Source organism: Lathyrus oleraceus, chromosome 7, assembly GCF_024323335.1.
Source record: "Lathyrus oleraceus cultivar Zhongwan6 chromosome 7, CAAS_Psat_ZW6_1.0, whole genome shotgun sequence".
Classification (NCBI taxonomy): Eukaryota; Viridiplantae; Streptophyta; class Magnoliopsida; order Fabales; family Fabaceae; genus Lathyrus; species Lathyrus oleraceus.
In genome coordinates this window covers 141785564-141801311 of record NC_066585.1, presented here as the reverse complement: position 1 = coordinate 141801311, position 15748 = coordinate 141785564, and positions in this window count along the sequence as shown.

Genomic DNA, 15748 nt, shown 5'->3' with positions numbered 1-15748 from the left:
GGAGATCTCAATCGTCTGACCTTTGATTTTCTTCTGGACAACTGTCTAGAAGTTCTAGGGTTAGACGCTAAGTGCTCCACGTGTTTTGATGTATCTGATCTTCAGGAATACCAAAGGATTGGTTCCTGGAGATTTCTAACTCAGATATCTTCTTAACTGGTAGAAGTATCAGAGTCAGAGGCAGAAACACATTTGTTTATGTCAGAGTCTCATTTTACATCTTCAGAGCCACACTTCATTCAGGGCAATTTTGAATGTTCAGATTTTCTAAGATAAAAAGAAATCTATCTTCAGCTAGAGGCTTAGTAAAGATATCTGCCCATTGATGATCTGTATCAATGAACTTCAATGTTACTATCCCTTTCTGAACATAGTCTCTGATAAAATGATGTTTTATTTCAATGTGTTTAGCTCTGGAATGTAGAATGGGATTCTTACTTAGACAAATGGCAGCAATATTATCACAGAAGATAGGAATGTTACTCTCGAAGATTTGCAGATCTTCTAACTGATGCTTCATCCAGAGCATCTGAGTTGTGCACAGTGATGCTGATATATATTCTGCTTCTGCAGTTGATAGAGCGATAGTTGACTGTCTTTTGCTAGCCCAGGATATCAGATTGTTTCCCAGAAGCTGGCAATTTCCAGATGTGCTTTTTCGTTCTAGTCTATCTCCTGCATAATCTGCATCACAGTAACCCGAAAGTCTATACTCTGATGTTTTCTTATACATCAGGCCCAGGTTAGGAGTTCCTTTCAGATACTTGAGAATTCTCTTAACTGCTGTTAAATGAGATTCTCTAGGATCTGATTGGAATCTGGCACAGAGACAGACACTAAAGAGAATATCAGGACGAGTAGTAGTCAGATAGAGAAGAGAGCCTATCATACCTCGATAGAGCTTCTGACAAACCTTTGCGCTTACTTCTTCCTTTTCAAGAATGCATGTCAGATGCATTGGAGTTTTTGCAGAGTTGCAGTCAACCATGTCAAATTTCTTCAGAACATCTTTAATATATTTGCTTTGATGAACATATGTAACTTCTGAAGTTTGGTTAATTTGAATTCCCAGAAAGAACTTTAGTTCTTGCATTAAGCTCATTTCAAATTCTGCCTGCATTAACTTAGAGAATTCTTGACAAACAGAGGCGTTAACTGAACCAAAAATAATATCATCAACGTATATCTGGCATATCATGAGATCATTGTTAAGGTTCTTACAGAAAAGTGTGGAGTCAACTTTCCCTCTGATAAAATTGTGTTCCAGAAGAAAATTGCTTAAACGTTCATACCAAGCTCTGGGAGCTTGTTTAAGTCCATATAAAGATTTTTTAAGTTTAAAGACATGTTCTGGAAAATTTGGATTTTCAAAACCTGGAGGTTGGTTGACATACACTTCTTCTGATATATAACCATTAAGGAATGCACTCTTGACATCCATTTGATATAATTTAATAGAATGGTTAATAGCAAAAGATACAAGAAGACGAATAGATTCTAACCTTGCGACTGGAGCAAAAGTTTCATTATAATCAATACCTTCTTGTTGACTATAACCTTGAGCTACCAGTCGAGCTTTGTTTCTGACGACTTCTCCTTTCTCATTCAGCTTGTTTCTGAATACCCATCTGGTTCCAATAACGTGAGTGCCTCTGGGCTTTGGGACAAGATCCCAGACATCATTCTTTGTGAATTGATCTAATTCTTCTTGCATGGCTGAAACCCAGTCGTTATCTTGAAGTGCTTCATCACAGGACGTAGGCTCAATCAGAGACACTAGTCCCAGAGGAGTATCTCCAGAGGTCCTGAAGGTAGATCTGGTTCTAACAGGTTCGTCTTTGTTTCCCAGAATCAAATCTTCAGATACATTGATACGACTTTTAACTTTCTTTGGGATTTCTGGGGATTTAATTTCTTCAGAGTTCTGAGTGACAGTTGCTTCTGGAATTTTATCAGATCCTGCAAGAGTGATTTCTAAATCTGCAAAATTTTTAACTAGCTTTGACTTCTCAAGGTCAAGCTTATCATCAAATCTGACATGAATTGATTCTTCCACAATTTTGGTTTCTGTGTTGTATACTCTGTAGCCTTTAGAGCGTTCTGAGTATCCTAACATAATACCTTTCTGTGCTTTGGAATCGAACTTGTTCAGATGTTCTTTAGTGTTTAAGATAAAGCAAGAACATCCAAAAGGATGAAAATATGAAATGTTTGGTTTTCTTCCTTTACACAGTTCATAGGGAGTCTTTTCCAGAATAGGTCTTATAGAGATTCTATTCTGAATGTAACATGCTGTATTTACAGCTTCTGCCCAAAAGTGCTTTGCCACATTAGTTTCATTGATCATGGTTCTGGCCATCTCTTGGAGTGTCCTATTCTTCCTCTCTACAACTCCATTTTGTTGTGGAGTTCTAGGGCAGGAGAAATCATGGGATATTCCATTAGAGTCAAATAATTCCTCAAAATCTTTGTTTTCAAATTCTCCACCATGATCACTTCTGACTCTAATAATTTTAGAGTCAAATTCTTTTTGCACTTTGGAGCAGAAACTAGTGAATACAGAGTGAGACTCACTCTTGTGCTTTAGGAATTTCACCCATGTCCAGCGACTGTAATCATCAACAATGACTAGTCCATACTTCTTTCCATTGACTGATGCTGTTTTCACAGGACCAAATAAGTCAATGTGGAGAAGTTCCAGAGGCTTAGAGGTAGAAACAACATTTTTCTTTTTAAAGGATGTTTTTGAAAATTTTCCTTTCTGACATGCTTCACACAGAGCATCTGAAGAAAACTTCAGTTTAGGTAGGCCTCTGACTAACTCGAGTTTATTTAGCTGAGAAAGTTTCCTCATGCTAATGTGGCCCAAGTGTCTATGCCACACCCATTGCTCTTCGTGAACAGTCATCAGACATTTAACATTTTGTTCTTTTAAATCAGAAAGATTGATTTTATAAATGTTGTTTTTCCTCTTGCCTGTGAATAGGACTGAACCATTATTTTGATTTATGGCTTTACATGTTTTTTGATTAAAGATTACATCATAACCATTATCACTTAATTGACTTATGGATAACAAGTTATGCATTAATCCTTCTACGTAAAGGACATCAGATATAGAGGGAAGAGTACCATTACCAATAGTTCCGGAGCCTCTGATCCTTCCTTTCTGATCTCCTCCGAAGCCTACAAACCCAGCGTCTTTAAGTTCCAGACTTTGGAACATAGACTTTCTTCCCGTCATGTGTCGCGAGCATCCAGAGTCCAGGTACCATGACTGGTGTCTGAACTTTGCTGCATAGGATATCTGCAACATAAACAATCTTATCTTTCGGTACCCAGAATTTCTTGGGTCCTTTCTGATTAGTTTTCCCAGAGTTTCTTATAACTTTGGGTTTTCTAGCATTTTCAAATTTTTGTTCTTGTGTGTGTGTATAGTGATACGAAAATGGAGATTTAAGTTGGTCACTAGAAGAAGTTTTAACTTCCTTAGGATCATACCCAATTCCCTTTTTATTGTTCTGACTGACTCCATAAATCATGGATGCCATAATACTCCTACCTATTCCATTTTTCAGAAATTCTTGAAAGGCTTCTTCGTATTCATAAATTAATTTATTTGAAGTTTGTGGTGCTTGAGACAACGCTTCTTCTAATTCTAAGCTTTTTCTTTTTGCTCCATCTCTTTCTAATGTTAAAGATCTGATTGTATCTTCCTGCGCTAGAATTTTCATCTCAAACTTGCCACATTCTTCAAATTTTGCCTTAAGACAGCCTTTTATGTTTTTAAGCTTTTGTTTTAATTTATGATATGAGCTAAGAGTTTCTGACAAGCATGATTCTAGATCAGATCGAGAGAGTTCAGAAAATACCTCTTCAGATTCTTCATCTGAGCTGCTCCTGGATGTGGTAGCCATAAGTGCCACGTTGGCCTTTTCATCAGAGTCAGATTCTGATGACCCAGATTCACTATCATCCCAGGTAGCCATTAATCCTTTCTTTGTCCTGAAGGTATTTTTCTTGAAGCTTTCTTTTCTAGAATTGTCTTTCTTTAGCTTGGGGCATTCATTTCTGTAGTGACCTGTTTCTTTACATTCATAACAAGTAATATCTTTGTTAGTTTTACCTTTTGAGGTTGATTCTGATCGATCCCCTCTGGGTCTTGGTCTTCTGAAGTTGTTGTTCCTCTTTTTCCAGAGTTGTTTAACTCTTCTGGTCAGGAGGGACAATTCTTCTTCATCATCAGAATCTTCTAGTTCAGAGTCATCAGTATCTTCAGTTTCTGCCTGGAGAGCTTTGGTTCTGTCAGGTTTGCGTCTTTCATATCTGGACTTTAATGCTACGGACTTGTTCCTTTTCTGAGGCTCATCTTCCTCTAATTCTATCTCATGGCTTCTGAGGGAACTGACAAGTTCTTCAAGACTGATATTGTTCAGATCCTTTGACAGCTTCAGAGCAGTAACCATGGGTCTCCATTTCTTTGGCAGACTTCTGACTATCTTTTTGACGTGGTCTGCAGTTGTGTATCCTTTGTCTAGAACCTTGAGACCTGCAATCAGAGTTTGGAATCTAGAGAACATTGCCTCTATGGCTTCATCATCTTCCATTTTGAAAGCTTCATATTTCTGGATAAGCGCCAGAGCCTTTGTCTCTTTGACCTGAGAGTTTCCTTCATGAGTCATCCTCAGAGAGTCAAGTATGTCTTTGGCTGTTTCTCTGTTGGTGATCTTTTCATACTCGTTGTAAGATATAGCATTGAGAAGTATGGTTCTGGCCTTGTGATGATTTTTGAAAACTCGCTTCTGATCATCTGACATCTTACTTCTGGGAACTTCAGCTCCATCCTCTGTGACAGGAGGTTTGTATCCATCTGTGACAATGTCCCAGAGATCAGCATCATAGCCTAGAAAGAAACTTTCGATTCTATCTTTCCAGTAATCGAATTTCTCTCCATTAAAGACAGGAGGCTTAGCATTGTAACTATCCTTTTCATTTGTGTGGGCCATAGTTTTTCTCGTTCTGGATCTCTCTACACTGTTAAGTGTTTGATTAGAAAATCAATAACAGAGCCGGAGCTCTGATACCAATTGAAGGTGAGAAAAACAAGAAAGGGGGGGTTTGAATTATTTGGAAAATAAGCGCTTTTTCAAAATGAGAATCACACAAGGATTTTTATACTGGTTCGCTTATAACACAAAGCTACTCCAGTCCACCCGGCCAAGGTGATTTCGCCTTCAACAAGGACTTAATCCACTAATCTTGAAAGATTGATTACAAACAACGTCTAAGAGAAAGATCTCTTAGTCCTCTCAAGTATACAGACTGCACAGAGTCACTTGAGGAAATACAACAAAGATAAAAACTTATGTAATCTAGAGTGCTTCTAAGGTAAGCAAATATTACAACAGTAAGAACAAAAAGTGTTTCACGTTTCAAGCAAAAGCTTCGTGAAGATTGAGAGAATAAAAAGAGTTTATGTGTGTTGATGTTTCAGTATGTGCTTGTTTTCTCTAACTTCCCAATGTTGATTTGCAATCCTTTATATAGGAGAGAAAGAGCCGTTGAAAGATCATAGCAGATAATAACTCTTGAATAATAATTAGTGCCATAACTTATGTTGCTTGTTGCCAAAACAACTTTCTCTTCTTGAATGACTACTTTCCAAAAATAGTTCCTTTTCATTTGAATTTTGGAGTTAACGTCTCTTTCTGTATTAGGAAATCCATTTCCATAACTTTATTTTAAGTTAACGTTTCTCTTTCTTATTTAGCAATTCCATAATCAGAGTCTTCGTATTTCTGGAGATCTTGGAATCTTGCTATCTAACTTCTGATGTTGATCTCTTTTGAGTTCTGATAGTTTCTTCAGATAGCGCTGAGAACTTCTGGAGTTGACATACCGTTGTTCAGAGTCAGAACTTCTAGAGCGTACTTCTTGTTCAGATGCTTCTGATATTTTGCTGTTTTGCTCAGAGTTAGACTTTCTTGAACGTGTTTCTACTTCAGATGCTTCTAGTCTTCTGATAATTTGTATCTGATATGATTCTGTATCTGATGATTTCTTCCTTCTTTCCTTAGAACCCTGCACACTTAGAAACTTTTCGTTAGGGTGCCATTTTTGGTTTTATCCTTTGTTATCATCAAAATCATGGAATCTGTTGTAGAACAATTTTTGTTCTTACAATGAATACCGATTGGTTCGACGAATCGTCGGGTGTTCAGTACCAGACTGTCCTCCTCCCCAAGCAGAGTCAGAATGACTAATTCCCTAGCAGATTTAAGGTCTGTGGATGCCCTAGCAGGGTCAGGATGGTTATCCCCAGCAGGTTTTAGATCGATACTTCCCCAGTCGCCAGGTCTGAAGGTTGCTATTTCCCAGCGGAGGTATCTGTGAGTGGTGGTTCCCCAAACAGAGTCTGGAGTGTTATATCCCCAGCAAGTCAAAGACTGTTGTATCCCCACAGAATGCGTTGGTGGTTCCTTCCCCCAGCAATTCCCCAAGCGGATCGGGTGCAAAGGAGATATTATCCCCAGCAAGGGTTGCCTTTTCCCAGCGGCAGTGCTATTCCCCAGCAGGGTGGAAGTCGGAGTGTTGACGAGTTCCTCAGCAGAGTGACTCGAGCTCCTCAGAGGAGTCCCTTGAGGGGGATGATTTGTATACATGCATCATGAAAAATAGCATAGCATATTGCATAAAAAAAAAGAGGTAAATCGTGTAGCATTTCCATAATTATGGAGCATTACGCAGAAAAATCAATCATGCATCATTATTGCAAGCATAAAGCTAGTCTCAAGCCGTGGTTATCGTTTGAGAGGTGGTTATGCCCGACGAGGAAGGTGTTACTTCGAGGAGTCTAGCATCATGAATTTGAATCAAAGGTATTCCCCAGTAGTGCGATACTGGAGGAAGGGTTTCTGTCGAGCAAGAGATGGGAATGTTAAAAAAGAGATTTTTGGGGTCCAAAAAAGAAAAAACAAGAAAGAATAATCCCCAGCTAAACGCGAAGTGTTCGTGTGCTAGGGCGGAATAAAGAATAGCCGGTTCGTGGCGTGTTATCCCTAGCATGGGTCTTTGGCATGCGTACTGACTCACTTATCACTGTTTTGTTATCTTCACCGATGCTGATGGGCATGAAGAATTTTCCGGTGTTCAGACCGAGGCGGTATCCAGACCGAAGTGGCGTTCAGGCCAGTTTCCGATTTTCAGATCGAAGAAGTTTCCGACGATCAGGTCGAAGTACTTATGGCATTCAGGCCAGTTTTCCGGTGTTCAGACCGAGGCGGTATCCAGACCGAAGTGGCGTTCAGGCCAGTTTCCGATTTTCAGATCGAAGAAGTTTCCGACGATCAGGTCGAAGTACTTATGGCATTCAGGCCAGTTTTCCGGTGTTCAGACCGAGGCGGTATCCAGACCGAAGTGGCGTTCAGGCCAGTTTCCGATTTTCAGATCGAAGAAGTTTCCGACGATCAGGTCGAAGTACTTATGGCATCCAGGCCAATTTTCCGGTGTTCAGACCGAGGCGGTATCCAGACCGAAGTGGCGTTCAGGCCAATTTCCGATTTTCAGATCGAAGAAGTTTCCGACGATCAGGTCGAAGTACTTATGGTATTCAGGCCAATATTCCGGTGTTCAGACCGAGGCGGTATCCAGACCGAAGTGGCGTTCAGGCTAATTTTCCGGTATTCAGACCGACATCAATATTCTCATGTTCCGGTGTTCAGTATGCAGACTGACGAGCGGCGTTCAGGCCATGGCTATCTTTGTGTCACCAGTTATCCATATATTTCTGTTTCGGTGATCAGGCCGACTTTCTCCGTTCCAGACGGGTGTTTCTTTCAAGATTGTGTTCTTTGCCGAGTCTGATAGGCATTGTTAATTATTTCCCATCAGAGTGCAAATTGTTCGTCTGTTCTTGGTATTCAATCACTCTTCATCCTGATCATCTGAAAGCCGAGGCTATTCATATCGACAGGTTCACAGTGGATTGAATAGGGGCAGCTGTAACACCTCAAAATTTGCCCTCTTCTCTTGGGACTAGCTTAACATATTGCATTTCATTTGTAGGTCATTAGGCATTGCATAATTGCATATCATGTGGCAACATCAATCAAGTCATCCTCCAAGTCTTGGTCAGAAGATAAGAGGTTGGGATTCAAGCCTGAGGGTTTTTATTGAATTGATCATTAATCATCTGAGGATGTGTGGTACAAATTAGGGTTTCTTGGTTGTCAAGGAGATTGATCTTCATCTTGGTTGCAATGATACATCATCATCATCATGGTTTTGTCATCATCCCAGAGATTCAAGAGATTGATCAGATACCTTGAGATTAGGGTTTTGACCTCTGGTCAACCCTAATCAGTTGTATTAGGCCAATCAGGGCTTGGCAAGGAGATGGGGTCTACAATGGATATGGGGATCATCATGTGGTTATATTGAGCTTATGGAAGCTAGGGTTTCATCATTGAGCCATTTCATCAGGAGTTAGAGGCTCAATTTGATCAATGCACAACCAAATTCATCTATCAGTCAGAAAAGTCAACTGTGGTCAACTGTGCTTGAATTGATGGATTTGGAGGTGGGAGAGGGTTGGATACACTTCATTCATGTTGAAACAAGTTTCATTTGACATTTCAAACATCAAGAATGAAGAAAATAAAGTCAGATGGAAAGTTTCCAAAAATGGCAGGTGACTTGTAAATGAAAGTTTCCAAAAATGGAAAGTTTTTCATCACAAAATTACATGTCCAAAAATGCTTCAAATGAAATTTTGTTCAACATGAAAGTTGTAGATCTTGCTCTCACCTTTCCAAAAAGTCCAAGAACTTGAAATTCTCATGAATGGTTGGCAAGTTGTGATCAAATCATTTTCCAAAAATGCCTAAATTCAAAATGGCATAACTTTCACATGGAATGGCCAAATTGGGTGATTTTTCTTTGAGCAAACCACATTTCACATGTACTTTCATGATGCATCATCAAATTTCATCAAAAATAATCATGGCAAAAAGTCATTTTTCAAGTGATCACTTTGAAAATTGGTGGGAAAATAGGTGAAATTTCAAAATACATGGTTTTGGCACAAAAAGCTCATTCCAACATGTCACATACATCATTTTAGATTTGCTTGAACTGTCATTGCACTGTTACATTGCTTAATTTGGAAAAGGCTATTTTGGTTATTTCAATTAAAATTGCATTAGCACTAATTCATTCAATTTTGCTAATTGAGATTAAAAAGTGGATTAGGCATTGGTATATAACATTAATCATAACAGAATTGATAATCACATTTCATTCTTTCAGATCTAAACAGAAAATCACAAAATTTCTCTCAATTTTCTTCACATTTTCACACACTTTTTCTCACAATTTCCATTGAAATCATCACCTATCGTGCTAGTTTTTGCTTGATCCATCATTCACAGGTGCTCATGAGGAACTGTTGATCGAGATTTTGGCAAGAAAAGTGAAGGATCACCACTGTCCAATTCAGCTCAAGATCCATGGCAGTTTGAAGAATCAACATCCTGGAGCATAGTTGAGCTGCAGCACGTGTTCCAATCCACTCCTACATCATCATGTTGCATCTGTTTTGGCATTAGAGATCTCAAATTCACCAAATCCAACAGTTGCTCACTCATAAGGTTAGAAATCGATCTTCGCCATTGCTGAAATTGAGATATGGTTCTTATAGATCTTAGTTTGTAGAGTGCAATGCAAGTTGTAGAAGTGGAATCCATCAAGATTTGAGAGAGAAATCTAGAATTTAGGTTTGGATGTTCAAACTGTTCTTGATCGAAGCTTTTTATAGGTTGAGTTTTAGCTGAAATCATTGTGATATTATTAATCCTCATTGAATGACGAGTCTATCCATGTGCGATTTGTCCATTTTGGTGCAACTTTGTTCTTGATGATGATTCTGGTGATGAACTTGTATGAATATGCATGAACACGTTTCCAGCAAGTTTTCGATCCAATTTGCCTGGCTTCAATTTGAATTTGGTGTTTACCGCTGGAACTAACCAATCACGTTTCGCCACGCCATTTATTTAAACTCAGCGTTTTGGCCGCGCCTCTCATTATTTACCAGATTGCCATTGCTTCATTTTATATCATTTTCATGTTTAAATAAAAATTTCATTTCATCAATAAACTTCAAAAAATCATAATTAAATCATGGATTATCCAATTTGAGTGGGGATTTTTGTGTTGATCTCCAAATTTTTTCTAGTTTTTTTTAGGTATGATAGTCAAAGTTGTGCCTGCCTGATTTTTTGACTTTGCCTAATGCCTTTGATCATGTATGCTTCATGTGTATGTTTTACCATTTCCTTCATGAAATAATGATGCCTTATCCAAAATGAATGAAATTTTATAGGCTTGTTCTTGACCCTTTCCTGGTGATTTGGATGTATAGTTTGCTAATTTTGAGTTTCTGGTTAGGGAGATATGATGTGCTCAAGTTGAGTGTGACAATTTGTGTCACACTATGTTATGCCATGTTCATGAATTTTGTTTCCATGCCTATGCTATGTCATTTGCTCTGGATTTTTGCATGTGATTACATCTATATGCTTAGTTTCACCATGATTTTTTGTAGGATTTGTTGATCAATTTCCTATTTGATTGGGATTTTTGTTTGCTGTTTACCATTTTGTGAACTTTCCTTGAATGACCAACTTACATAGCTTGTAAAAAATGCCTTATCATATGAAGATGAAATTTGGTGGAGTGATTCTTAACATGTTTAACTTCATTTTGGCTTTGGTCCCATTCATTTATCACTTGTTGTCACTGTTTTACATTGGCTTGAAGTTGATGCTCCATTTGTGACTTTATTTGAAGTTGTATTTGCATACCATGACTTCATGATTTTATTTTCCTTTCTTGTGGGCCTTGGATTGAGCTGAATTTTTGCATGAGTGCTCATATGGATGTTGAGAATACATGTGAATTTTTCTGGATTTATTGAAAGCATTTCCTATTTGATTGGAATTTTCTCCCCTGTTGGGTCATTTTGTGATTTTTTGTGACACATGTTTGTATTTGATTTGTGAAATTCTGGTAATTAATTGGATGAGTGTGAAATTTGACATGTGAATTCTAGACACATTATAGGTCATTGTGGTTTTGATCCCATTCATTTATCATGTTTTGTCACTGTTTTATGATTGATGGAAGTTGATGATTGTTTTGATGCCTTGTGTTGGCTTGTTTGAACTTGTCTGAACTTTTTGATTTTCATTGATCTACTTCCCTTAATCCAAATGAGCTGAAATTTGATATGCTATTCATTGGATATGTTCTGTTTAGACTTGAATTTTTGTGGAATTTATTGAAATGTTTTGGTATGCTTTTGATGATGATCATTCTGTTTGGTCCTTTGAGGTTGCAAATTGCATGTTTTGTGTTATTTTGTTCATGAAATGATGATAATGAATGATATGAGCATGGGACCAATTGGATTTGTTTCTAAATTGTTTGATTGTGGTTTTGGATAATTTTCACTTGCTGTTTTGGATTTTTCATCTCCTTTTGACCCTAGGCTTGTCCTAGTGGTCTTGGTTCTCATATTTGAGTTTGGCTTTTCAGGTTGAGATGCAAATGCCTTAAGGAGAAAAATGCAAGTTGATTAAATTGAGTTTGGTTGCTTGTTGTGAACTAACTTGTGTGTTTTGTAGGATGCTTGGCTCACTTGCTTTGAGCTTGTTGGCTCACTTGAGTTGATTGTGCTTTGCCCATTGCATTGTCTGATTATACATTGTCTGTTGGTTCTTAACTTGTCTGTGTTGACTTTGTGACTTGAATACTGACTGTATTAGATTGATTTCAGGTACCATAGTCGCTTTAGTTCTTTAAGAACTTGCTGTGCTGCTGCTTGGTTGTATAAACCAATTGAGGTAGACTCTCTTGTCTCCATGTAGTCTGGAAGACCTGGCCTGTTACTTGGCCAGGCAACTGTCTGAAGTCCTCCTTAAGAGGCGATGTTTGTGATTGTTTATTTTTGTCCCTAAGCAGGAAAAGACCTTGATTAAGGCAATTGGCGGATAAGAGAGATACGCAATCTATCTCCCGCTATTCTGTTGAGTCGTCCCTCTGCTCACACCACTGTGTTGATGCATTGGGACATTAACCCAAGATCTTGTACAGTTGTACAGTTGAGTCAGAGTCATGAGTGTAGAAGGGTTCCCCCTTTCTGAACCCACACTCCTTTGTCTGAAGCTCTCCCTGGTCAGGGATAAGAGCTGTGAAGTCTAATCTTCACTCACCTTTCGTCTGGCTTCACCCTGACTCTCAATGTCAGGGTTAAGAGCTAACACCACCCTGACACAGTTGTGTTGCTTTTGCAACTTAACCCTTGATTGAGCCACATCTGTCTGTATATAGTGTGTGCTAACTGTGAATGTTTGATTTGCTTTGTTTATGCTTGCATGCTTTGCTTCTTCCTAGTTAGGATTAGCTTGCTGTTGTGCAAGTAGGTAGAAACCATAACATAGGGCAATGATGCATGATAACACCTAGGCTCGAGTACAGCTCCCTAGTAGTGTGTCTCCCTTTGTATCTGGTTAGAATTTCTTTCCCGTTCAGGGGAACTACGTCGCCCTGATCCTCATACCAGATGAGGTACGTAGGCAGGAGACCGTGCGAGGTCTCTCCGGGCACCCTTTTTCCTTTTTGTGTGTGTTTGCTTGACAGTTGCTAGGCTCGAGTGCCTGACTCTTTAGTAACTTGTTGTTTGTCTCTTCTTGTGTGTCAGGATATGGATGTAAGACCAGCGATTGGCTGTCCGTATCCTGATTGTGTTTGTTTGGTTCGGAAGCCGATGTAAGTCCAGCGATTGGCGTTCGGGTTCCAAGTTTGCCTGTGTTTGTGTGTGTTTGGTTTGGCGTGCGTGAGCCGAACTACGGCAGCTCTGATTCTCGTTCCAGACGAGATACGTAGGCATAGGACGCGATGTCCTAGCGAGCCCTCTCCCCTTTTACCCCACTTGTGTTTGTCTTCAGTGTGTGTGTGTGATGTTTGTTTTAGCAACCTTTTCTTTCTTTAGAGCGTGGATCCCGTCGAGTACGACGGACGTGAGGGGTGCTAATACCTTCCCCTTGCGTAACCGACTCCCGATCCCATCTCTTTGGTCGCGAGACCATGCTTTTCCCAGGTTTACTCTGAGCGTTTCCTTTCCCTTTTTTGAGATAAATAACGCACGGTGGCGGCTCTGTGTTGTTTTGTTTCAGCCCGCCGGTTGTTTTTCGCGGATGCGACACAATCCCTCAAGTAGGGCGCCTTCAAGGGGAATTTTTTTTAAGGAAAACATAATTGTTCATAGCTTCTTTGGCACGAGGTATGTAAGGGAGAAGTGGTTGAGAATGATAGTAAGTAGACCCTCAAGGGCGAAGTGTTTGAGGGAGAAATATTTAAAGGCGATGTAATGGTGTTTCCACTTATGGGTTTAATTGTGACCAAAAAATAGATCTAATGGTTGACTTCCAAATCAATAGATATAATTATGAGACTAAGTGTGTCATTAATGATGGAAATGATTAAAAACATCTCAGGAAGGATCATTTAATTTGAGTCATTCCCCAATTTGTGGGATTAAAAGCATAACCACTAATATTTTATCATACTAATGATGGTTATATGCTACTGACAATTACTCAGTCTAGAAGGCTTTTCTCCCGATACACACTATGGTGTTGGCTTTCCATTTTCATCGCGCCATTGCCCTGTAATTATTTTACCTTGTAATTTTTTATATTGCCTTTACGACAACCCAAAATGATCTTTGTTATCCTCCCACTCATATGAAGCCTTACCACGTGTATTGTCTTCTTTCATTCTTTCACATCTTTATTAGGTATTGTAATGCCAATGGGTATATGGTTGAGCTCGATACCCATGAGGGGAAGGGAGTTATGGCTCCGTTGTTGTCAGAGTTCAAGGTGGGCGGATGGCATAATGAATCAAATATTTTTCGAAATGACGATGTTTGGAAGTTACAATAGTAATTCTAGTATCTCCAATAGTGAAGAGATTAGTCATAGTCATGTTGTTATGGTCTCTTATTTTCCAAGACTAGCATAACCACTAATTGTGACTTCAAACACGTGCTCGACCATCTTATGCGACGAAGTATCGGGCGTTCACTCTTTATTTATAAGTGAATAGAGGGTAAATGTTTTTATGTAGATATTTATTTATTACATCCACTAGGAGTGAAAATGACATTTTTCAAGAGCCAAAAAGGTCTTCATATGGCGTTCTCAAGGGGTTGAGGATGAATGTTTCTATATGTATAAAGGTTTTATAACCTATTTGGGGGTGATAATCCATTTCACTACCTTCGAAACGTACGTGTTGAAGGAGATCAACGACACTCTCTTGAAACTCAATCCAAACATTTGGGACTTCATGAGGGGGTTTGAGATCCTCTATTGGGTCTTGATATCACGCCTAGTGAAAGTGTTTTCTTTTTGTTCTACATGACGATGAGGTTGATAAGGAAAACTAAGTTTCTCTAAGCACTTTGTTGGTCGAGGTCTGACAACCTTCTATTCATTGAAATATAAGAATTAGAAGGATAAATTGTGTCCAAGTTTGAAGAGATATTGATTATCTTGACGTTATATTTGAAGAGGATATATCTTATTGTTTTCCTCTGTATTGGTCAATAAAGCTTGTGTTGGTACTAGGTTCAAACCATGATTACCTCATTGATGAGGAGAAGGACAAGAACAATGTTGAGTTTTTAGAATAATTTAAGGATCAGGACGTTAGAGAGATGATGAAGTGTGAGGAAGATAAGACAACACTTTACTTTTATTTACGTATGTGTGTTTTGTTTTCAGCGTTGATAATGCTTCCTTATTTATTCTCCTTTTAAACCTTGATTTTATATGCATAGAATATGAATCCCATGTTGGTGTTAAAAAAGAAAGAGTTTCTAGAGAAGGCTAAGGAGAAAAGAGGCGATATATGGGCCACTACTAAAAAAAGTGACCCTTATGGTTTGCTGACTCGTATTCCAAGGAAGAGGAAATCCATGGAAGAGATCAAGATTATTTAGGCTACACTTATCTATTTTATGATACCTTTGATGGGGCACATTGAGTGTTCTCTTAGGTCAAGAAACACAAGGATAACTCAAGGAAGGTTAATATCAAATTGGAGGCAAGTGCCACTATATACTTGGATAAGAGAACTTCCTTTGATGATGATGTGGAAGATTTTTTTCTAATGATTAGCTTATACTACATCTTTTGGAAATGAAGAGGTGTCTTCCTTCTAGATTAATGGTTTTGATGACATCGAGTTCATATATGATCACCTCAATACATCTAATTGACTTGGAGAGTGAGGCGAAAATGGGCTCAAGGAATCTCTTTCAACCAATGGAAATTTATATGTTGAGAAGCATCCATTTGGGAAGAATGCATGAAAATGGAAGCTAGATTTATGCAATATAAATGAGAGTTTTTATCTCAATAAGTCATTATTGGATTTAGAGACTAATAAACTTTCTACCCTTGAGAAAGAGCACAAGGATGTACATCAGTCCTTGGATAAGTGAGAGGTATAGAAAAAAGGAGAAGGATGATGCGTATAAGAAGCAGTGTAATGAGTTGGCTAAGATGAGAGAGGAGGTAAGGGACCTCAATTAGATAATTGAGGATGATTATTTTTCCAAGGGCGCACTATAAGTCAACCTTGAGGAATCTCATAAGGAGTTCTCCTTCTCCTATGAATA